Consider the following 22,585-nt stretch of genomic DNA (forward strand, 5'->3'; position numbering starts at 1 on the left):
ATTCTTCCCTCAGCCCTTTGGCTGGGATCTCGCTTCCCAGCTGTACCCCAAAGCACCCAGGCCTGGGCCCAGCTGAGAGCAGCTTGGGCGGGGGGGGGGGGGGTCCTGGCGGCTGTTGGAATCGGCAGCAGGGGAGCTCCCGTGCCAGGGGGGGACGCGCCAGACAAGAATCCCGGACGGTCGACTTGGGCAGCTCTGCCCTTCAGCCAGCGTCCGGGCTGGCGCAGCACGAGAGGCAAAGGGGCACACGCTCCTTGTCGGGAGTGATCCAGCCATTCTCAGCGCTGCCGCGAGGGGCCCAGGGCCCTGGGGACGGGCTGTGGGGCTGTTCCTTCTAGGCACTGCTTGGGCTCCACCCCAGACCTGCCGCTCCTGATGCCCAGCCCGCCGGGGGTCTCACTGCAGACCAGCCCCCCTGGCACTAGCCAGCCCCATGTCAGCAGAGAGGCCAAGCGTTGTGTGGGCCCTTGAGCCAGATCTCCCCTCCCTGCTACCCCCAGAGCAGGCTGGGGTGCAGGGCCCAGCGCCCGCGGGAGGCGACGTCGGCTCCGTGGTCTCTGGGGCTGTTCGGCTGGAGCCTTTTAGCAGCCCCACGGCCCCCCCAGAGCAAAGCGCTGAGAGAGCTAAGGGAGGGGTTTCTAGCTGGCCAGCACGTCACTGTCCTTGGGGCTGTCTCTGGAGCTGCCGAGGGATGGGGGCACCCAGCCAGGGAGGGGGGGTTGCTCTGCCACAGACAGGCCCAGGGTCAGCAGGTGCAAAGCTACCAGGTGTGCATGGAGGAGACCAGCCACAAAGGGGCGTGATTTCCCTGCCGAGAGCTCAGCAGTCACGTGTGACTGGCCCCCGTGGGCAGCTGGGTTGTGTGGTGCTCTCAGTAGTGCCTGTTCCCCGGCCATTGACGCCTTGCCAACACACACACACACCCCTACCTCAGTTTCACATCCAGTTCCTCGGTTTGGGGGTGCAGTTTGCTCTTGTCGCCCACGGGCCCAAATGATGGGCCATCCAATGACTCACATAAGGGGCTGGGACTCAGGGCTCCTGGCTTCTAGCCCCAGGAGAAGCTGTGTGACTCTGGGAAAGTCACGACCCCCCCATGCCTCAGTTTCCCTGGCTGTAAAATGAGGATTACGGCACTTCCCCGCACAGGGAGGGGCTCTGAGACTCAGGTGCAAGGGGTGAGAGAATTGCAAAAGCTGGTTACACTTCCCCAGACAACTAGCCGGGGGATATGGCAGATTCCCCTCCCCACGGCACCTTTCTACCAGACCCGCGGAGCTCAGCCAGGAGGGATGGGGGACTCACTGGGCTGGATCATGCAGATCAGGCTAGACATCCAGTGTCCCTGAGAAGCTCTGAAGTACCTGCCTGGTGGCCTTGCATGCCAGAGGCGAAGGAAGAAAGAGCAGCCCAGGTGTGTCTGCTTGGGCCGGAGCAGTTCTGATGCTGATGCACAGGAAGGACGAGATCCCAGCTGCCCCTCTGGTCCCTGGGCCGGCTCGGGGGGGCTGACAGGAGTAAAAACCTACCCCAGTCCCTCCAACAAGCAGAGCCGATTCTGAGCCGCCCAAAGCTGCTGAGTAAAAAGGTGTCATTGTCCTGGCAGCCTGGAGCGGCCGCATACAGGCCTGGGTGGCTAGTGTAGCACCTTCCTGTTGGCTTGGTGGAATTGCATTGTGCTCTCGATAGCCCCGTTCTCCAGTGGATCAAGAGCCCTCTGAATTTTAGCTCCATCCTCCAAAGAGTTGACAACCCCCCGAAGCTTGGTGTCCTCTGCAGATTTGATCAGTAAGCTCTCTAGTCCTACCTCCAGGTCGTTAATAACCATCACTGACCCAGAACAGATCCCTGGGGAACCCCACTGCATCCCACATCAGCCCATTCACAGTGACTCTTCTTGGGTTGTTACTCTCCAGCCAGCCCCCTAAACCAGACTTGGCTGGGCAGTTCATTAACAGGCGGAAGGGCCCGGGGCTGGGGGGGGCCCTGCCTGGATTCCCCCAGCCCCAGCTGAGACCCTCCATCGAAAGGGGCGGCGGCTCTGGGGGTAAGCAGCGTGCACAGGGCTCTTCTCACTCCGCTGGGCTGCTGCAGGGAATCCCTCAGTCCCTCCCCTCAGAGGGGAGCTGGGGCCCCTGGATTCCATTTCCTGAGGCCCCCCAATATTCCCTGGGCTAAATCCCTGCCCCTCCCAGACGGGCCAGTGTCAGCTGGAATCTCGGCAGTTGATAAGACTCAAATTGGCTCTGGGTGTTGTGGTCGGTCATCAGGTGAGCAGCTGGCATGAATGGCAGAGCTGGGGGAACTCCATGCTCCTCGGCAAAGGGCCACGTTATCCACCAGCTCCTCATTCTATTTCCTTCTGGGTGGAAACAGGCCAGGTCTGCTTCCTTCACCGCCCCTCCGGTGCAAAATGGGAGCCCCAGGCCTGGAAAGACAAACCAGGGACGGGCGCCTGTCTGGGCAGGAGCTGGGCCAGCCCAGCTCGCCTGGTACATGGTTTGGGGATTGCACTGTCTGTCTGCCCTACCACAGACCCTCTGCCCCCTGCCCGCCCCCCTCATTCACCCATCTCCTCTCTCCTGGGGTCACCATGGGCTTCCTGTCTCCTCTGCTCCAGCCGCTGGTTGTAGGTCAGCCAACGCTGGATCTAGCCTGGTGCTGCCACAGAGCATGTGGGATCCCCCCCCTCTCCCCTGAGACCTGGGGTCCCCCTGCAGATCCGGGTGGTGGTGGGGGGGAAAAGCTAACAAATGTTACTCAAGCCGCTCAGTGATTCTGCAGCTTTGCTGCTTTCTGGGGCTGGTTCAGATTCAGTGGCTCTTCTTACTGAATTCAACCCTTGGTGGAGATTGATGTTACAGTCCCAGCAATGCCCCCACTGAGCAGGCACCGCACATGCACGGAGGAAGAGCTGAGTCTGAACACCAAGAGCAGGGTTATCAGCAAGGGTCTTGCCCCAACGGCAGCCCTTGGCTACGGGTGCTGTCCTTGCTGTGTGGATGAAGACAGGCTGGCAGGCTCCCGGGGGGGTGGGGCTGGCCCTGAACTCCACATCTCCCACTGCCTGCACCCCTTGGAAGGCTCCTCTCCTGGTTTTCGTGCCAGGAATGCCACAAGAACCACCTGTCACTGCCTGTGGGCAGCTCACCGTGCAAACGAAGGGCTAAGTGGTAGGCAGGAAAGAGGCCTGGCCTTGCCTTGCGCTTCCCTCCCACACACTCCCTGGCAGGGCCAAGGGATGATGAAAGGGGCCCTGGAACTGGTTTTTCTCCCTGCAGGATTCAGCTCTGAGCTCACCAGGGAAGGTGAGCCGTCACTTTGGCTGGCAGATGCCTAGGACAGCAAGCACCAGACCCAGCCATTCCAGTGTTACAGGAAGGCTGTAGAAACCCAGTTTACCTGGGAAATAAAAATCCCAAGCCAGCGATTACACACACACACACACCCCTATCTTCCTCTGGAATAAACCCCACAGCCAGAGATTATACACACGTACACACACACACACACACACACACACACACACACACACACACACACACAGCTGGCTTTGCCAGCCTGACTCACTGCTTAGTCAAACAGCCCACACCTTCCCTGGAAGTCGGCAGCTTGACATTTCTGAACAAGTTGCTGGAGAATTTGTACCAGCGCTGGAGGTTTCCCCTGGAGCCTGGCTCCTTGTCAGAGCGGCCAACAGAGGCAGGGCAGGTGCCCTGGACCAGACAGGCCAGAAAATCCCCCCGCTAGAGCCAGGCCTGCTAGATCACCCTGAAAAGAGAGACTTGGGGTCTCTGCCAGCAAGGAACCAGCATCCACTAAGACAGGGGAAGCTGGCGGTTGTGGTGGAAGCTGGGAGGTTGATGAAGCATATACCCCGGCTGTCCCTTAGCACAGAAATGCCCCCCTTGTAGGTGCCCTCACCCAAGGGGTGGGCCCTGGTGCCCCAGCAGGGTTGTAAGCAGTGAGGCAGAATGGAACCCCAGGGCACAGAAGGATTTGAAGGCAGGACAAAGCCCCAGCACCCCAAAGCTAAATGAATGTCCTGGAGTCCCCTCTACCTGCCCCTGCTTCCCCTCCCCTGCCCAGGTGTCCTGGCACTGCCATTTCTAGCAGCCACCCTGGAACAGTCACGACACCACCCCCCACGACACCCCCCAACCTGCATCGGGCAGCATGGGGACAGATCCTTGGTGGGCTAGGAAGGACCCAACGCTCCCTTTAGGGCACAGCTGGGCCAGCCCTGCAGGCTGGGACCAAATGTCTCCTGTGCTCCAGGGCTCAGCCCGGTCGAGTTTCCAGGGGCCGGGACTCACAAAGCAGCCGGCCTTGCAGGACTTACCTCTGGGAGGAGCTGGATTTTACCTGCTGCTCCACTCATCCCCCCTAGTGGAGAGGCCAGCCCCACGAGGGGGAAGGGGGGCTAAGGAAAAGGAGCCAGAGGGTCTGGGCACCCCACCCTGGCCAGGTCCCAGCCAGCTAGTGTGCGCAGACACAGGACTGGGCAGGTGCCTGCTGCCACCCAGGAATGTGCACACGGACACACAGCTGCAACTCCTTTTGCCCCGTCCCGCTACACCCCATTAGGAGCAGGGGCCTGAGCACAACTTGGTGCATGTGAGTAATTTTTGCTGTGAGCTGGGAAGCCGGGAGGGCGCCGTGCCCTCCCCTGGGCCTGTCCTGCCACGAGGGGATGGTTCACACCAATGAATAGCACTGCTGGGGGCAGAGTGGAAGTCACTGCTCCTGTGTGGAGCTGGCTGGCAGGTTTTGGCCCAGGGCATGGCCCAGACTGCCCGTGCAATATTCTCTCTGCACTGCGACTCCCTGTCAGGTCTGTGCAAGCCCCAGCCTTCAAAGAAGTGCATGTATCACGGGTAATTGGCCACGGGAGCGATGGAGACAGACCTGCTGGCAGGTCCCAGGCCCAGCGAACAAGCCAGCGCTTAGTCACCACCTCTTAATCCACAAGGAAGCCTCAGCACCCGAGAGGAGTGAAGCTGCCCGGTAGCTTGGCTGGGGCGTTCCAGAGCCACACACCTGGCAGGGACACAGAAGCATCCTGGGCTGTAACCGCCTGACAAGAGGTCAGGACGCCTGGGTTCAGTCACAGCTCTAGGGGAGGTGGGGGGAGACTCTAGTGGGTAAAGAAAAGGATGAGGAGTCAAATCTCCTTGGTTCAGTTCATTTTGGCACGGACTTGCCCTGGGCAGGTCACTTCACCTCTATGCCTCCATTTACACATCTGTAGAATGGGGAACAGGCACCGGGTGGTGAAATAAATGACTCATTAATGCTTGTTCCAAAGTGCTGCCACTCACGGAAGATGCAGAGACAAGGCAAAGGGCGTTGGCACAGATTCCTTCACGGCTCTTCTAACTAGAAATGAATCTCAATGCAAATAATATTTACAAACAGGAAAGCCTGCCATCTGCTTCTCGCTCCTGGGGAAAGTTTCAAAGTAAACTCTGCTGGGTCCTGATGTTGAGGTGTATTTATTTATTTTACATCAGATCACCATAGCGCGATGTTCGCATATAAAGAAAAGTAACATTTCAAAGTGGGGGAGAGCCAGTGTGCCCAAGCAGAGAAATGTTAATTGACAATATACACAGCCAGGAACAGGCTTTTCTCTGAGCTGGGAGTCCCAGCAGGAAGACAAGTTCTAGAAAACCCAAACACTCTAGATCCCTGCTCTTTGCCAACTCACAACGCACTTTGCAGAAGCTGCACGTCAAGACTCCTTGGCCTTCTCTTTTAGAAAGGTTTCAAGTACAGTGGAAACCTGGGAATTCATAGGTGGACAAAACTGCTTGTCCTCTTGACACAAGTAAAGTTTTAGGAAGCAGCTTGGAAAGGGGGCTGCAGCAGTACCTGATTTCCTGCTCATCCTTCAGCAGAAGGGGAAGGAACAAAAATATACAGTTAAAAATGACAAGACAAATCCAGACCCGACATTGCAAACAGGACTGTTTTGGGGAGATGCAGCTATTTGTACTGGGCACGGGAGCGGGCTGCGGATGGTGTGCTCCCGGGGGGCCAGGGGCTGGCTTGGGGCTGTGGCAATTCCAATAGGATTTGGAAAGCTCCCTTGAAGGGTATAAAGAAGGTAGATCCCTGTCCTTGTGCTGCTCAGCAGTAGTCAAAATCCTGGAGTCCGGCTCCCCAACAATCACGAGATTTTACAGCGTGGGTCATTTTCGGTCCTCACGCCGGTCACATTTTGGGTTAGAAATTCACTTTCCAAAAGAGCGGCAGGTGAGCCATGTCAGGCCCTCTCGGATTCCAGCAGCTGGGCCTTGACCATTGCATGAGTGAGCAGCACAGCACCAGTGGGATGGGAAGGGAGCCGCGTTAAGGCCACCACATTTGGGAAGTGATCCTGCTTCAGGGCATAAGCCAGCCTCAGACTAACTGGATGGGGAGCGGAGCATGGTGTGACACCACAGCAGACGGCCCAGGGGTCTGACCTATGCTGGCAATGCCTGTCTTCCTTTGAAGAAGGCTTATAAAGGTGCTAACAGTCTACAGAAGCTGGCTTGTTTATCGGAGCTTGATTTCCTTTGTACAAAACTTACTTTAACCCAGCTCCACTCCCACGCTGCCCAGTCTTTACATTACAACATTAAAAAAACAAAACAAAACAAAAAAAACAGATGTATAAGCTTAAAAATCCCTTTAAAACTGCAAGCTACTCAACTCCTTCTGTACAGTATTATACACCCTGGGCTCTGCACTGCCGCAGCCAGACTCCTGGGTAGCTATTCAGAGAGACATGGCTGTGGAAGCTCCAGCTGGTTTTACCTTTAAATACTGAGTGTTTGCTCTTTCCAGACCTCGCTAGCGACATAAATTAGTTGCATCAATAAGAAAATATTTTGTGGCTTCATAAATAGAGTTCTCAGAGTCTCCCCTCCCCCCTGGCCAGGGGCCAGATCCCCAGAGGCGTTTCTGTCCATTACATGTGTCTCTTCATGTGCAGCGCCAGGTGGTCCGACCTGGAGAAGGCCCGCTCGCACAGGTGGCACTGGAAGGGCCGGTGGCCAGTGTGTTTGCGGTAGTGACGGGTCAGCTCGTCGGAGCGGGCGAACTTCCAGCCGCAGCCGTCCCAGTTGCAGTGGTAAGGCTTCTCCCCTGGGCAGAGAGCAGAACAGCGTTAACCTCCAGCCGCGGGCACTGCCCTGCCTAGGGGCCTACCCCCAACCCCCCGGGCTTTCCAGCAGCGGCTCCAGCTCCTTGGCTGCGAACAACGCAGCTGCCGGGGCACCGGTTCCCGGACCGTCCCCCCCTCAGCTTAAGGGAGCCAACTTCTGGCACTTTCACCCATCACTATCCCGGACTGCCCCCCCCCAATCACGATCCCGGACTGCCCCCCCCCCGCACGCTCCTGCGGAATCTGCGCCAGTGGCGCCTCCCGCAGTCCCTGGGAGTTACGCTGGGGTGAGGAATCCGACGGCGGAGTCGGGCCCAACCCCTCTCTCTTCCCTCTGCACCAGGCCCCCTGCCGAGCTTGGGAAGTCCCGCCCCACCACGTGCGCCCCCCAGGAGCGCGGGGAGAGGGGGGCCGGGCAGGAGCCGTGCGCGTCCCCCAGGAGCGCGGGGAGAGGGGGGCGGGCAGGAGCCGTGCGCGTCCCCCCAGGAGCAGGAGCCGTGCGCCCCCCCAGGAGCGCGGGGAGAGGGGGGCGGGCAGGAGCCGTGCGCGTCCCCCCAGGAGCAGGAGCCGCGCGCCCCCCCAGGAGCGCGGGGAGAGGGGGGGCTGGCGGGCAGGAGCCGTGCGCCCTCCCAGGAGCGCGGGGAGAGGGGGGGCTGGCGGGCAGGAGCCGCGCGCCCCCCCAGGAGAGCCAGCCTTACCGGTGTGTGTCCGCATGTGCGCCTTGAGGTGCGAGCTCTTGGTGTAGGTCTTGCCGCAGCCCGGGTATTCACAGTTGTGGGTGGCCGTGCGCTTCCTGGCCCAGGAGCGCCGGCCCCGCTTGGGCTTGGCGTGCTCCGGCGGCCCCCCGACGGGGAAGTAATCCAGCACGGGCGAGTTGGGGGGCGTCACCAGCATCCCGTGCAGGCCCGGCGGCGCCTTCAGCGGCTCCCGGAACACGCTGAAGCGTCCATGGAAGTGGGCCGGCCCGTGGGCGAAGTGGGCCGGGTAGTGCTGCGGGGGCAGCGGGTAGTGCTGGGGGCCCAGGGGCGGGTGCAGGTCGCCCAGCAGGTGGCACTCCCCCGCCGGCCCCATCTCCTCGGGGGGGGCCCATCCTGGGGTGGGGGAAGCCGGGGTGAGGGGGATAGAGCTGCTGCTGGGGGGGCATCATGAGGGGCTTGTGGTCCATAGCGCCTGGCCCCAGGCACTCGCCCGCCATGCCCAGCAGGCAGGCCTGCTCCTCCGGCTGCTCCTTCTTGATCCGGGCCCCCAGCTGCGGCGCCCTGTGCTCCGCGGGCAGCGGCCGGGCCATGGCCGGGTGGCCCAGCCCGCCGGGGACTCGCAGCTCCGTGTATTCCCTCCGCTGCAGCTCGCAGGGGCCCGGCAGGTCGGCGGTGAGCAGCTCGGCCATGTAGCTGTGGCTGTCGGGGTACGGGGCCCCGAACTTGCTGGCGGGCGGGTAGGAGCCGTCGCCGTCTGTGCCGCAGCTCTCCGGGGTGTCGGGCAGGGGGTAGGCGGGGCCCGGCTGCTGCGCGCTGCTGGTGTGGGCCAGGATGAAATCCAAGTCCACGAACTTGCCCAAGTCGTCCTCCTCCCTCTTGATCCCGGCGGGGCCGCCCTCCATGGCGGCGAAGCGGGGCTGCAGGGCGGGGAGACGGGGAGTCAGTGCCGTGCGCAGCGCCGGGCGCCCCGGAGCCGGAGGAGACGCTCGCCCCCAAACCAGCAGAACGGGTTGCGCTCGCTGGCGAGGAGCCCTCGGAAGGGCAGGGCGGGGCGCGCCAGTGACCCCGGGCTCCCTCGAACGGGGTCAGACGGAGCCAGCAGCCCCCCCGCGAGCTGGGCCACCCAGGGTCCTCCCCGAGCCGCTGCCTCGTGGGAGCCGACCCCAAACCCTCCTGACCCCAACCCCGCCCAGCGCCCAAAGGAGGGACTGACTCCCATCCCCAGACGCCCCCCGCCCGCGCACCTGACAGGCCCCCACCCCGCAGCGGGCCCCGGGCCCCTTGCCCCAGCCCGGCCGCCCCCCCCGCAGTTATTGGAGACCCTACAAAAACTTCCCTGGCGCTGCTCCGGCGCTACCCACCCAGCGCTGCGGGCAGTGGCGGTACCTTAGTCGCTACAGACACCCCGACCCCGGCCCAGCAGCGCCCCCCACCACGCGCCCCCCCGGCACCTACGTGGAGCAGCGGCCCCCGCTTGTCCTCCACGGGCAGCAGGCTGGCGAAGGAGGCGATGGGCGGCAGCGCAGCTTCCCCCACGGCCCCGGCCATAGCGCGCTGGAGGAGCGCTGGGCTCCGGGCAGATGAGGGGGGTTTGCGCTGCCGGGCAGCAGAGAACTCTCCGGGGCAGCGCAAATCTAGCGCAGCCCGGCCAGCTCCCCAGCTGTTAACATCCCCAGCGCGCCCTGATTGGCCCGCACCCGCTTGGATATTCAGAGGCATCCTCCGCCGATTGGCCACAGCGACGGAGGACACGCCCCCCAGGCCCTTAGGTCCCGCCCCGCCCTCTGGATGCGCTCAGAGCCTAGTGCGAAAAGAGGCCCCAAGTCAGGTGGCAGGTTGGGGGCTCTGGGGGGGACTCTGGGCTCGGGCCAGTGAAAGCCCGGCCCGGCCCGGCCCGGCTTTGCCCTAGATCAGCGCCCCGGGCCAGCTCCCAGGGCGGCTGGAGCCCGTGGGGGGAGCCGAGAGGAATGTTGTTGGGGGGGTTCAGGGCTCTGTGTGGGTCCCGCGAGGTGGGGGGTGAACCGGAGCGTGCATTACTGGCCCATGCAGTGCGAGTGTCTGTCTGGCGTCCCCACTTCACTCGGGGGCCATGTGCCTGCCTTGGGCTCCTCCCCACGCTGAGAACTGCCTGAATGTAGACCCGGGGCCCGTGTGCAGCAGGCTCGGCAGATGGTGGCCCAGGATAGCATGGCCTGGTGCTGCTGGCAGGCGGGAACAAAGCACCTGCCAGGCCGGAGAGGGGGGACAAACTTCGGGTATCTGTGAAGCCAGGTGCAGGTGACACTGACCCCTGAAGAGACCAGCCAGCTTGGGAGGAGGGGCCCAGCCAAGACCCCGCTGGGAGGACACAGCCTCCAACACCTTCCTTTCTTGGTTTGAGCTGGGCTGGCCTCGCTCCAGCCAATACCAGGAATGGCTTTTTGACTGTTGAGTTTGTCTAGAAGCGATAAGGTTATCTCCCGAAGCCTGTCCCGCTCTGGGGCTTTCCATCTCTCCCTACCTTTCGAAGAACTTGGGGTTGAGCCCTCTGCTAGTCAGAAGCCAGAAGACTATTTAAACAGCAATAATAATGCTACCCACAAAGGTAAATGCGCACACAGCTTCTCTGCCCCTGGATCCAAAGCTACCCTACCAGTTGCTTTCATCACTTGACTTTAATTATAAGGGTGGAGCACTGCAGTAAATGAATGCAGTAATCCAAAGGGAAAACAACTATGCAAATCTTTCCCCTTTTACCAAGAACTCCTGGACTCATTTCCAAAGCACGCACTGCCTGGACATCAGCTGGCTGCTTGTTAGTTCACAATCCTGTTTGTTATCTAGAATAAATTCCATCCACTGGGTTGAAAACTGGGAAGTCCTTCTCCGTGGAGCATTAGCTTTGGCATTGGAAAGGCCACGCGTGCGCCAGCGTGGGGCGCCAGGGCGTTTCTCCTGACCCGCACGGCTGCATATTTCGGTGACGTGCTGCTAATCCTTTTATTATGAAGTGTTATTTGTACAGGACCCAAATATGGAGGCCGCTGCTGCCCCAAGATCTTTCAGAGAACAAGACAAAATGGCCAGGAGCCAGAGGGAAGAGCAGACTCTAGTTACACTTGGGTTGTCCTCTGCTCCCTCGTCTGAATAGCTCCCGCCCTGCAATATCGGCTTATTTTCCGAGAGCGACAGAGCCGCCAGATGGGACTCCCGTCTACTGCTGGTAGGGCTCGGCGGTTGGCATCATTCATACTCTGGGCATGTCGAGAGGCCCGGCCCGAGATCAGGGCCCCATTGTGCTAGGTGCGGTACAGACTCAAATGCAGCCTCAGAGAGCTTATCGTTTGGACAGGAAGCGTTATCCCCAGTGTACAGCTGGGGACAGGGGATCAGTGTCTCACCCGCCATCACGCCAGGAGTCTGTGAGAACTGGGACTTTGAACCAAGGCGGCTTGTCCAAGGCCTCCACCAGGAGAGAGACCAGCCTCCCTTTCCATTCGTTTCACAGACGCTTTGATTTGTTTCAGAGTGGCAGCCGTGTTAGTCTGTATCCGCAAAAAGAAGAACAGGAGGACTTGTGGCACCTTAGAGACTAACACATTGATTAGACATAAGCTTTCGGGGGCTCCGAAGAAGTGGGCTGCGAGTCCCTGAAGGAGGTGCTGGGTTTCAGACGGGCCCAGCTGGGCAGGAGATATGTGTGCACAGCCCTCTATTTACAGAAGCCCAAGAGCTCCATTTGGGAAACGAGAATTATCTCTCCGGCCACTAAAACAGGCTGTAAAGGAGGGGGCATTACACAAGATCAAACAGCAGCAAAGCAATTGAAAGGCAAACAGGATGGTAAAGTGGAGGATGAATGAGGCGATGATGGGGGGAGAAGAAAGGGTTAAAGATTAGCTCTGCTCCTGCAAACCTGCCAGGGTTAGAACAACCTGGAAGTGCAGCTGGGAGAGGAAATCTGGGGTTGCTGCTCAGAGGGGCGCTGGCACCAGTTGGCACCAGGCTAGCACCTGGCTCGAGCCAGGGGCCGCGTGGTGCCCGGGCGCTTGGCGAGAGACAGAGCTCGTTTACAATCTAACTAGGCAAAGGAGGCCTCAGCCCCATCTGACACGCCAGGAAAATTCAGTGACTTGCCCCAAGTCACGTGGGAAGTCTGTGGCAGAGCCGGGGACTGACGCCAGCCCATGACCCACCCCAGTGGCAGCCTCACAGCTGGCTTCCTTGTCATGGAGTGGCCCCTTCAGGGCTCAAGAGTCCTTTACCCCCTGGGCCCCAGGGTGGAAAGTGGGGCAGCCCCACTAGGCCCATGTGCCTCATTTCCTGCAGCAAGCGCTTGTGTTACAAATACCGGCTGCCCAAGGGGCCACATTCACCATCTCCCATGGGGCTAGAACCAACTGGCCCCTTGGGTTTATTTTCTGCTAACAAGGGGGAACTGGGGAGCCCCTGAGTGGCAGCAAAGCTGGGAACGCTGCCCCAGCATCTGCCTTGGCCTTGGCAGAATAGAGGCGTGGGGCAGCCACTGTCCAAGGGGAAGATGCTCTGTTCTAATAGGACTGATCCAGGGTGGGGTAAGACTAAGAGCGGCAGTCCTGGGCCAGCCCAGCAGCACCTGGTGTCAGGGAAAGCTCCTGCCCACAAGAGGGATCCACCATCTTCCACAAAGGGAGACATGCCAGGACTCCTCCGGGTGCGTGAACCAGGGGCAGAAAGGTGGCTGCAAACACCCATGGCTGTGGGGTTGGCGGAGAGTCTCGGGTGGTGGCTAGATAGGATAGGTATGGGGCTGGATGGAGGGGTGGATAGACAGACAGCCTCTGCTGGTTGAGATCTCCTCCCTCCATGTATGGCAGCGGTTCTCAGACTTTTGCATTGGTGACCCCTTTCACACAGCAAGTCTCCGAGTGCAACGCCCCTTATACGTTAAAAACAATATTAAACGTTATTATAAATGATGGATGAGAAATGGGGTTTGGGGGTGGAGGCTGATGGCTCGCAACCCCCCACGTAATAACCTTCTGACCCCTGGAGGGTCATGGCCCCCAGTCTGAGAACCCCTGAGTATGGGGATGGAGGGATTGGACAGACAGACTGGTGGTGGGGAGCCCCTCTATCCATGTATGGGGATGGATGGATGGATGGATGGATGGATGGATGGACAGACGTAAGGATGGACGGACAGCCTGGTGGCAGGGAGGGGATGGACAGACAGATGGAGGGATGGACAGACAGACTGGCGGTGGGGAGGGGAATGACAGAGGGATGGACGGACAGAGGGAGGGATGGACAGACAGACTGGCGGGAAGGGGGTGGATGGACAGACAGAGGGATGGACAGACTGGTGGGGAGGGGGTGGAGGGACAGACAGAGGGATGGACAGACAGGTGGCGTGGAGGGTGTGGATGGACAGGTGGAGGGATGGATGGACAGACTGACGGGGAGGAGGTGGATGGACAGACGGAGGGATGGACAGTTGGTGGGGAGGGGGTGGATGGACAGACGAAGGAGTGGACAGACAGACTGATGGGGAGGGGGTGGATGGACAGGAGGGATGGACGGACAGACTGATGGGGAGGGGGTGGATGGACAGAAGGAAGGAAGGATGGACAGAAGGAGGGATGGACGGACAGACTGGCGGGGCGGGGGTGGATGGACAAACGGAGGGATGGACGGAGAGAATGGTGGGGAGGGGGTGGATGGACAGATGGAGGGACAGACTGATGGGGAGGGGGTGGATGGACAGAAGGAAGGAAGGATGGACAGAAGGAGGGATGGACAGACAGACTGGCGGGGCGGGGGTGGATGGACAAACAGAGGGATGGACGGACAGACTGATGGGGAGGGGGTGGATGGACAGAAGGAAGGAAGGATGGACAGAAGGAGGGATGGACAGACAGACTGGCGGGGAGGGGGTAGACAGACTGGCGGAGGGACAGACTGATGGGGAGGGGGTGGATGGACAGACGGAGGGATGGACAGTTGGTGGGGAGGGGGTGGATGGACAGACGAAGGAGTGGACAGACAGACTGATGGGAGGGGGTGGATGGACAGGAGGGATGGACGGACAAACGGAGGGATGGACGGACAGACTGGCGGGGCGGGGGTGGATGGACAGAAGGAAGGAAGGATGGACAGAAGGAGGGATGGACCGACAGACTGGCGGGGCGGGGATGGACGGACAAACGGAGGGATGGACGGACAGACTGGCGGGGCGGGGGTGGATGGACAGAAGGAAGGAAGGATGGACAGAAGGAGGGATGGACGGACAGACTGGCGGGGCGGGGGTGGATGGACAGAAGGAAAGAAGGATGGACAGAAGGAGGGATGGACGGACAGACTGGCGGGGCGGGGATGGACGGACAGCCGGAGGGCAGGGCTCTCCCCCACCCTGGGAGCGGAGAAGCCCCCTCTCCCGCCGCTCGGAGCCGGTCCCGGGGGAGCCGGCGCAGGGTTAAGCCCCGGGGTCCCCGCGGCAGAGCAAAGCGGAACTCCAGGGAGATTCAGCCCAGGCCGAAGCCCCCGGCTCTTATCGGCTCCCGGCAGCTTTTTCCCCGCCGCAGGGACACACACAACGTTATCAGGCCGGGCGAGATTCGCTCGCGGCGGCCTCCAGCGCGGGGCCCCGCCGGGCCGGACACGCAGCGCCCCCGCCGGGCTGCGCCCCGGGACCCGGCCCCTCAGCTAAGTCCGGGGCGCCCGCCCCAGCCGGTTCTGCCGGGGGCTGGCGACCAAAGCGTTTGCTGTTCCCGGGCACAGCCCCCAGCCCCGCCCCGCAGCCCCCTCCGCGCTGCCGGCCGGCGGGACTCCCGGCCACTGGAACCCGGCCGCCCCCCACCCTGCGCAGGGCGCCTCGGGGAGCCAGCACCGCGGGCGCTGGTGCGTGGATCTGGCTGTCGAGGCCTGTTCTCCTCGGTGGCTTTGAGATCTGTCGTTACGTGGCGGGAGATTCCCGGGAAGGGCAGAGGGGAACAAATCTCGGTAATTGGGGGGGGGGCGGGGGCTGCACTCGAGGACTTGTCCCCGGAGAGAAGCACCTCGGAGGCCGGTTGATCTGGGCAGCCCCTTCCCAGGCAAACAGCGCGTTCAAAGGCACGTGGGACCCCAGACCCCGGCCCCCAGACCCTCGGCCTCACAAGCCGCGTTCTTAGCTCCTCATACTGGTATTTAACGTTTTCTTAATGAAATGAAACAATACCCAGAAATGATCTTGGTTAATAACAATTAGCGTTTGTATCTAATGCTGCATCTTCTGTGCCTGTGGCAAACAGTCATTTACCCAACTCCCTGGTGAGGGGTCACAGCAGTGATCTCAGGCCGAGGGATCTGCCAGAAGAGAAAACTCCATCTCCTCGGACTAGGAATTACAGCTTCAGGGTTATTTTCTAGGACTAAGAAGAGCTATTGCTCTTTGGAAGAACAACTTAATACAAAGGAAACCAGTGCGCAGATTCTCCTCGTGTGTACACACACATACACACAGAACAGCATACACTACAGCCTGTTACACACACACGCACACACTATGGCCTGTCATGCACACACGCACACACACACTACAGCCTGTTACACACACACACACACACACACACACTATGGCCTGTCACACACACACGCACACACTATGGCCTGTCATGCACACACACACACACACACACACACACACACACACACACACTACAGCCTGTCACACACACACACAGATACTCACACTACAGCCTGTTATGCACACCCACACACCCACAAAACAGCCTGTCATACCCACACACACACTAGCCTGTTATGCACACGCACGCACTCACACACACTACAGCCTGTCACACACACACACACAATAGCCTGTATGCGCACGCACACACACACACTTTAGTTCATTTCAACAAGATGTCATTGGTGTGACAAGCAATGGAAGTGTTGCCAAACATGCACAAACTCACACAACTGTACACACAAATGCGCACACACACACACGTCCTCCCCTGTGGGCTGCCTGCTCCCCTCAGGGCTGGTTCGGCGTTGATCTCTGTCTGGCCCTGGTTGCACAAGTCCAGCCCTCCTTGCTCAGGCTGGAGGCCGGTTTGTTGTGGGGCTCTCTCAGCCCTTCGCCTTTCTCTTTTATACCCGTTATTTTTAACTCTGCCTACGCAAATCCCAGATCCGGAATGAGCAGCGGCCCAGGGCCAAGGGGAAATGGACTTGGTGCAAATTTCCTGCCCTTTTTACCTCTCTTCCTCTATTACACGCTAACGGCAACGTTTTTTTCCCTGCTTAACTTTCACTGTTACAGGAAAACTGTGTGTGCGAGCAGGCGGGCGGGCCCAGGCGGCACTGATGGACAGGGGGTTACGCCAGTCGTGCTGGGTTTTGGTGGCTCAAGGAGACCAGTGGATGTTTTACATGGGTGAGACCAGGGGCCTGCTGGGAGAAGCAGGGAGGAGTGGACATTCTCAGCTGCAACAGGTACAACCAACCTCCCCACCACCACACACACAAACACCCAGCAACACGTACACCCAGCCTCCCCACGCACAGCTGCCCACGCCCACAGACTCTCACACGTCCGTCGCACAGGAACACGCCTGTGAACAGAAACATACATGCTCACCTGCAAACCGCATTCCTCGCACATTCAGACCCCGCCGTGAAGGCTGGTCTGACACATCCCAAGGAACCCGCAGGGTTTAGTAAAGATTAGCATTGCAGCCAGTCATGATCCAAGCGTCACTGGGCTGGGAGCTACACAGGCGGAGTGAAGGACAGTGTCCAACCTCGCCGTCCCAACGGAGCCCAGGTTTGTCATGGTGACACCTGAAAGGTTTTGAGGGCAAATGGGACACGTGCCCTTTTCTGGTTCTTTAGGATGAACACCGTTGCCAATCCCAAATGTTCAAAAATCACGAGATCAGCTTTAAAATCACGAGTTGATGTCAAAGTAGTGGGTTTGGTTTCTTTTTATTTGCCTTCTGCTTTTGGAGCCTTTAGGCCACAGCCACAAGGGCTAGAAATGTACTTTTCCTTTAAGAACGAAGGCTGAAATCGTCACCTACCCACGTGACTCCAGGAGCTGGGGCTTGAAGGAAACCAATAATTATCATGAGACTTATGACAAAATCGTGAGAGTTGGCACCACTGGAGGAATAGAAAAGGCTGGGAAGAGGGGGGGATTTTTCCAACTTTTTTCCCAACCTTATGGTCTGGGCTCCCCTGGTTTTGCTGCGGGGTTCAGAGGTGTATATTGGGTACTCTTTCACCCTGTAACTGAAAGTGTGTGTGCAGGGAAGGGCTGTGAACCTATAACAAAGATGCTTTTTCTCCCTGATGTTTATTAGGCATTACAGTTAAAGGGGATTTACCAAAAACAAAGAGTTTTAAACAGTCCGACTAAAGCGCCTATCCCCTCTCTGCTGTTCAGTTGCTTGTCCCTAGTGATATTTTATAACTTGACTCTTTCTCCAGTTACCATAGTGTCTTCCAGGGTAGATAAGACCTGATTTATAATGTCAAAAACAAGCAAAATAACCCCAAACCCATTGCCCCTTCCAGGCCCCCTTCCTATGGGAACAAAAAGGGGAACAGCCCAGTTCCTCAAAGGGATTTAGGCTCCTAAACTCCAAAGCCCGGTTCAGGTGCCTTTCCCTTCTTGCAAGCGTTTGCCGAGGGGCTCGGGGTGCTGCCTGTTTGCTTTGGGGAATGTCTTCTTGATTTTCAAATAGTGGGTGTGATACTGGGCAGCGTAGACTGGCCCTGTCATGCTGCATTGGCTGCATTTAGAAAAGTAATAAATAACCAAGGGCAGGCAGCGTGTTGTAGCTGTGTCAGTCCCAGGACATTAGCGAGACACGGGGGTGCAGGGAGAGCCCATATCTTTCATTGGACCAGCTTCGATTGGGGAGAGAGATCAGCTTTCAAGCTTACGCAGTTTCTCCAGTCAAGAGCTCTCTCTACTATAAAGAAAGGTGAAATTCAGCCCTGTGCAGTCAGTTAGGGCCCGTCTGCATGTGGAAATGGACCAGAATAGCTAATGCAGAATAAGTCACTTTGTACAGGAATAATTGCTGTGCTTCCAAAAAGGATAATGATTCTGGAATAACATCCCTTTTATTCTGGAATAGCATGTCCACGCCGAGATCTGTTCCAGAATAGCTGCTCTGGGCAGTTTCCCCATGTAGACAATTCTTTATGTGTTATTAATGCCCATTGAGCAGTGCCTATGTCCTGTGCTCACTCTCTGAAACATGAAAGGAAGAATTAAGAACTATTGTGCAAAGACATTCTGTGGGTAGGAGCTTGGAGCTGATGAGATTTTTTGTAACACTGTATCTCCTTATTTGTCATAGTATTATAAACACCGTGTAAAATCGGTGTGTGCGCATGCTGTGTGTAACATACAGACAATTAAAGAAATCACACAACATACACTCACCCAACACTCTAATGGTACAACAAACCCATATGCACACCCACTCAGAACACCCATAGCATACAATCAGACCCACGCAACAGGTTGCTACTATGATGGTAATGAAAGACAACAGACACATAACACTCTTGGACACCCTGTAGTGACACACTGCAGACAGACAGACACACAATACACACATTTATCCACACACAGTGTCCACATGTGCGCCAGACACAGGGCATGCACTCAGCCTCACAAAAGCACACTCCGAAATGTGAAAGGTCCATTCTTGGGAGCAAGCCGCTTTCATGTGGCTTTACATAAAGTTTTCTCATTGTGCTCCAGGAAGTGGCATTTAATTATCCAGCGTTCAGATTAGTAAATAAGCTCCCAACACATCACAAAAGGGACTTTTTCCCTAAAGCCTGCTTGTGTACTGCCCCGATTAGCTACTCTCCTGGGGACGCCAGGTCCAAAATAGACTCGCTTACTTGTCAGAAATAATATAATGGGGATAAATTAGGAATAGAGATAATCTGATTCCAAACCCAATTCCTCCTTTTGTTCTGTGCCTCCCGCAGCTACAGGGTTAGGAGTGGAGGTTCGATTCTTATTGGCACTCGCCTCCTTTGGAAGTGACCTTCCGTGATGAAACAGTTTGTGGCGTGAGCTCCTCAGGACGGCTTCTCTGAAGGGACACTGGGGAGAGGACCTCAGAGTGCTCCATCCATCTAACGGGGCTTCACCGGCTCATCCAGATAAACCATGTGCTGCGGTTTGCTAATCAGCACCTTTCTTTGCAGGGGATGACTGAGGGGCTTCGGTTTCACTCTGAGCTCCTCCCCTCACACACAGTGTGGATTTACACTGGAGTGAGTGAAAGCAGGATCTGGCCTACTGGGTACAAAGGAGTCAGGAAGCAGGTGTAAACAGCAAATCCAATTAGCAGTCACAGGGGAAGGGCGGTTCGCCACCACCCTGTCCTTCCCACCCGGGCAGAGTGAGCACAAAAGGCCAGCACAGGCGCGCGGTGGCCTGGGACGCCCGCTTTGCACTGGTGAAAGTGACCACACAGGGTGCAGGGCAGTGGCAAATCGGGCCGTGGGTGTGTAAAGCCAACAGCGTCTACACCACATTCAGCCTGGTGGAAACGCCCAGAGCCCTGTGGACATGTCCTCTCACTCCAAGGCTGGATTTGGCCCTGCTGGGGCGGGGGTGGGGGGGCAGCACACCCTTCGCCCTGCCGCCGCTCTCACGCACACCCCCGGGAGTCTGGCGTGACGCCTCTGGAGCCCACGGGGTTACACCAGCATCACTTGTGACTTACAGCAGCCTGAGTGAGAGCAGGACTCGGCTCCGCGGAGTCACATGGGGGATGAATTTGGCCCGAATTATTTCCCTAAAGCAGCCTCGTTTTTCAGAGAATCTTCCCTCCCCCCCCCCGACTTTCCTCTAGTAGCCGGAGAGAGGAGTGGTGTGCGTTTGTGTTGTGTGTGTCTTCCAACCGCAACAGATATTTCATTCAATTTCTCGCACCCCCTTGGCTGTGGTATTTAAACAGCAGGCGTGGTCCTGGCACTCCACGCCAAAACCAACACTCACTTCAGACCAGATAACCCTGCAAGCAAACACGCCACCGAGGCCATGCCAAGCTGCAGCAGAAACCCTCTGGGGCAGCTGCCATGGGGGCAGAGAGGGGCAGAATTCACCCGAGCCTGCCTGGGGATGGGATTGGGGTAGAGGGACCAGAGAGCAAGTGTGACAAATTGGGACACTTCTTTTGGGGGAGGGGGGGAAATTGGCGCTGGACGAGGTAGTTGAAAAGCAGGTGTGTTTTCAAGAGCTCCTAAAAGCAAGTTTTGTAAAACAAAAAGTGAAAATGAAACCTCATTTTCAGTGTGGAGCAGTTTGGCTTTTCGGGCAGAACAGTCTAATGATCATTGTTTTATTATTGTTAATAATAATTTATCATTAACTAGCGCTGGTTGACATTTGTTGGTCAAAAAGTTGTAGGTTTTTTTAAATTGAAAATGGCTTTTCAATCAAGCCAAACTTTGTTTATTTTTGCATTTTGCTTGAATTTTTGTATTTTTTTCAATGACAATTTTCAAAATGAAAATTTGTGTTTCATTTTAAAAATTGTCGTTTGGGGTTTATTTGTCAAGGTTTTTTTGTCCCCTCCTCCCCCCCATTCTCTCCTTTTTTGCTTTTCCCCCCTGAAAAAGAGCAGGAAAATAAAAATGAGAAAAAGTGGAGAAACCATCTTCCAAAACCTGGCGGGTTTAAAGTCCAATCTGCAACTAACCACCTTTCATTTTATTTCATTTCAAACTTTTGTAATAAAACAAATGAAAATAGTCATGAAATTTGCCGAGTGAGATGACAACCATTCAATTCTTTTGAAACTGGAATTCTATTTTGGACCAAACTGCTTAATGATGATGACCAATCAGTGTATTCCATGCGTTTGTGGTCACGCCCACGAGCGCCTCCCCGCCATACATGGCGAGCCAGTGCCTGCTCCCATGAGCTCAGTCTAAGGATGGCCAGACGGCCAAACAGGCCAGAGAAGAGGGATTCTGTATCCAGCCAAACCCAATTCCCCATGGAGCGGACAGCATGGTGGAAGCAGGACGTGCAGGTGAAGAGGAGCAGTGAGCAGCACGTGCTTTCCATTGCACTCTGGAAGCGATGGTGCAAGGCAGGGAGCTGAGATCAACCAAGGTCTTGCTGGTCCCCAGCCTGGCCACACGCCCACCGCAGTTTGCTCGCTCTGACCACAGCTTTTTTTTTTTTTTTGGTCAAGTTCAAAACCGTGTGACTGAAATGACCTCACTAGGCACGTTGCCAGCAGCATGTGAAGTGGATTGGGGGATATTTATAAACCCTGCCATGGCTGTTCCTTCCCAGGTGTTTGCAGAAGTTCACCTACCGTCACCAAGTTAAACAGATTAGATCTGGGGAGTCCCAGAGCTTGCAAACAAGACGCTTGGCTGGAGCAAATCTCCCAGGGCCGCTCCTGAGCTAGGGGAGTTAGAGAGAGTGAAAGCAGGTTCCTTATCTGGATGTTATCTCTGTCCTGTCCTGAAGCGCTCTAGAGCTTTCTCTGGGGGCTAAAGGAAGAGGCAGGTTTCCAGGAGGAGTATTAACCCAGGCATTCCAGGCATTTTCACGCTGACGATCCCAGGGGCACTATGGCTGAGGCTGGTGAGATCACAATGCTCAGTGTTTGCATAAAGCCCCAGAGACCAGTGATTTAGGTGAGAATCTCGGCTTTCATTGTTTTCCAAAAGTAACTTTCCAGCCCTTATAGCTGTGGAGAAAAGCTTCCAAACATGCCACACAGGTGAGCCAACAGCTCAGAGAGCAGCAGACAGAAAGAATAGCTAGTGTCTCAAAATCTCCTGACTTTGAGGCTAATCTCAGGATTTCTGAACATTTGGGGTTGGTGGTACTGTACTTGGTCCTGCCAGTGAAGGCAGGGGGCTGGACTTGATGACCTTTCAGGGTCCCTTCCAGTTCTAGGAGATAGGTATGGGACTGATGCTACTCTCAGCAACCAATGCAGCCCCCGCCCCAGGGATGAATGTGGTTGGTTTTTCACAGTCCCGGGCAAACCCATAGACCAGCTGTAGGAGACCTACCCACTTCAGCTGAAGCTGCAGGGGAGGTGGTAGATGAATGATCTAAACTGCAATCTAGCCAGGCAGCTGGGACTAACCCTGTTTCTCTGGCAGGAGCGATTTCATGGGGATTACCCCACATTGGCACCCAGAGTAACAGTGCACAGCGGTATTCTCACCGGTGCATCGGCTCAGGGAAATCAACGTGGCCCCATTAGAGACAACTGAGTTACACCAGTGTACACCCGCTGAGGATCTGTCCCAATAGATAATACCGTATTTTTGACCCTGTATGTTTTTAATTATTGTTAGAGTGTTTCTATCACAAATAAACAAGTCATGGTCCTTATCTGACCCTATCACTGCAGCATGTGAGCACCTCACAATCTTCAGTATATTTATCCTCACTCACTCCTGTGAGGCAGGGCAGTGTTATTATCCTCCTTGTACACATCTGAAGAAGTGAGGTTTTTACCCACAAAAGCTTATGCCCAAATAAATCTGTTAGTCTTTAAGGTGCCACCAGATTCCTTGTTGTTTTTGTAGATACAGACTAACACGGCTACCCCCTGATACTTGTACAGATAGGAGCTGAGAAACATGGAGTCTGTGGCAAAGCAGGGAATTGAACTCAGGTCTAGAGGGGAAGTGACGACAGCTACAAAACATAAACTAAATTAATGTAGCAAATGAAAGAAAGGGGAAATTGACAGTAATGAATGTAAATCAG

The 22,585-nt window shown here is 56.9% G+C and overlaps 1 pseudogene; it reads right to left on the reverse strand.

Annotated features, from left to right (window-relative positions):
• Window positions 1–5,479: 5,479 nt before the first annotated feature.
• On the reverse strand, window positions 5,480–9,466 carry LOC128841947 (Krueppel-like factor 2; annotated as a pseudogene).
• Between the last annotated feature and the right edge of the window lie 13,119 nt (window positions 9,467–22,585).

The sequence above is a fragment of the Malaclemys terrapin genome, chromosome 8, assembly GCF_027887155.1.
Source record: "Malaclemys terrapin pileata isolate rMalTer1 chromosome 8, rMalTer1.hap1, whole genome shotgun sequence".
Taxonomy (NCBI): Eukaryota; Metazoa; Chordata; order Testudines; family Emydidae; genus Malaclemys; species Malaclemys terrapin.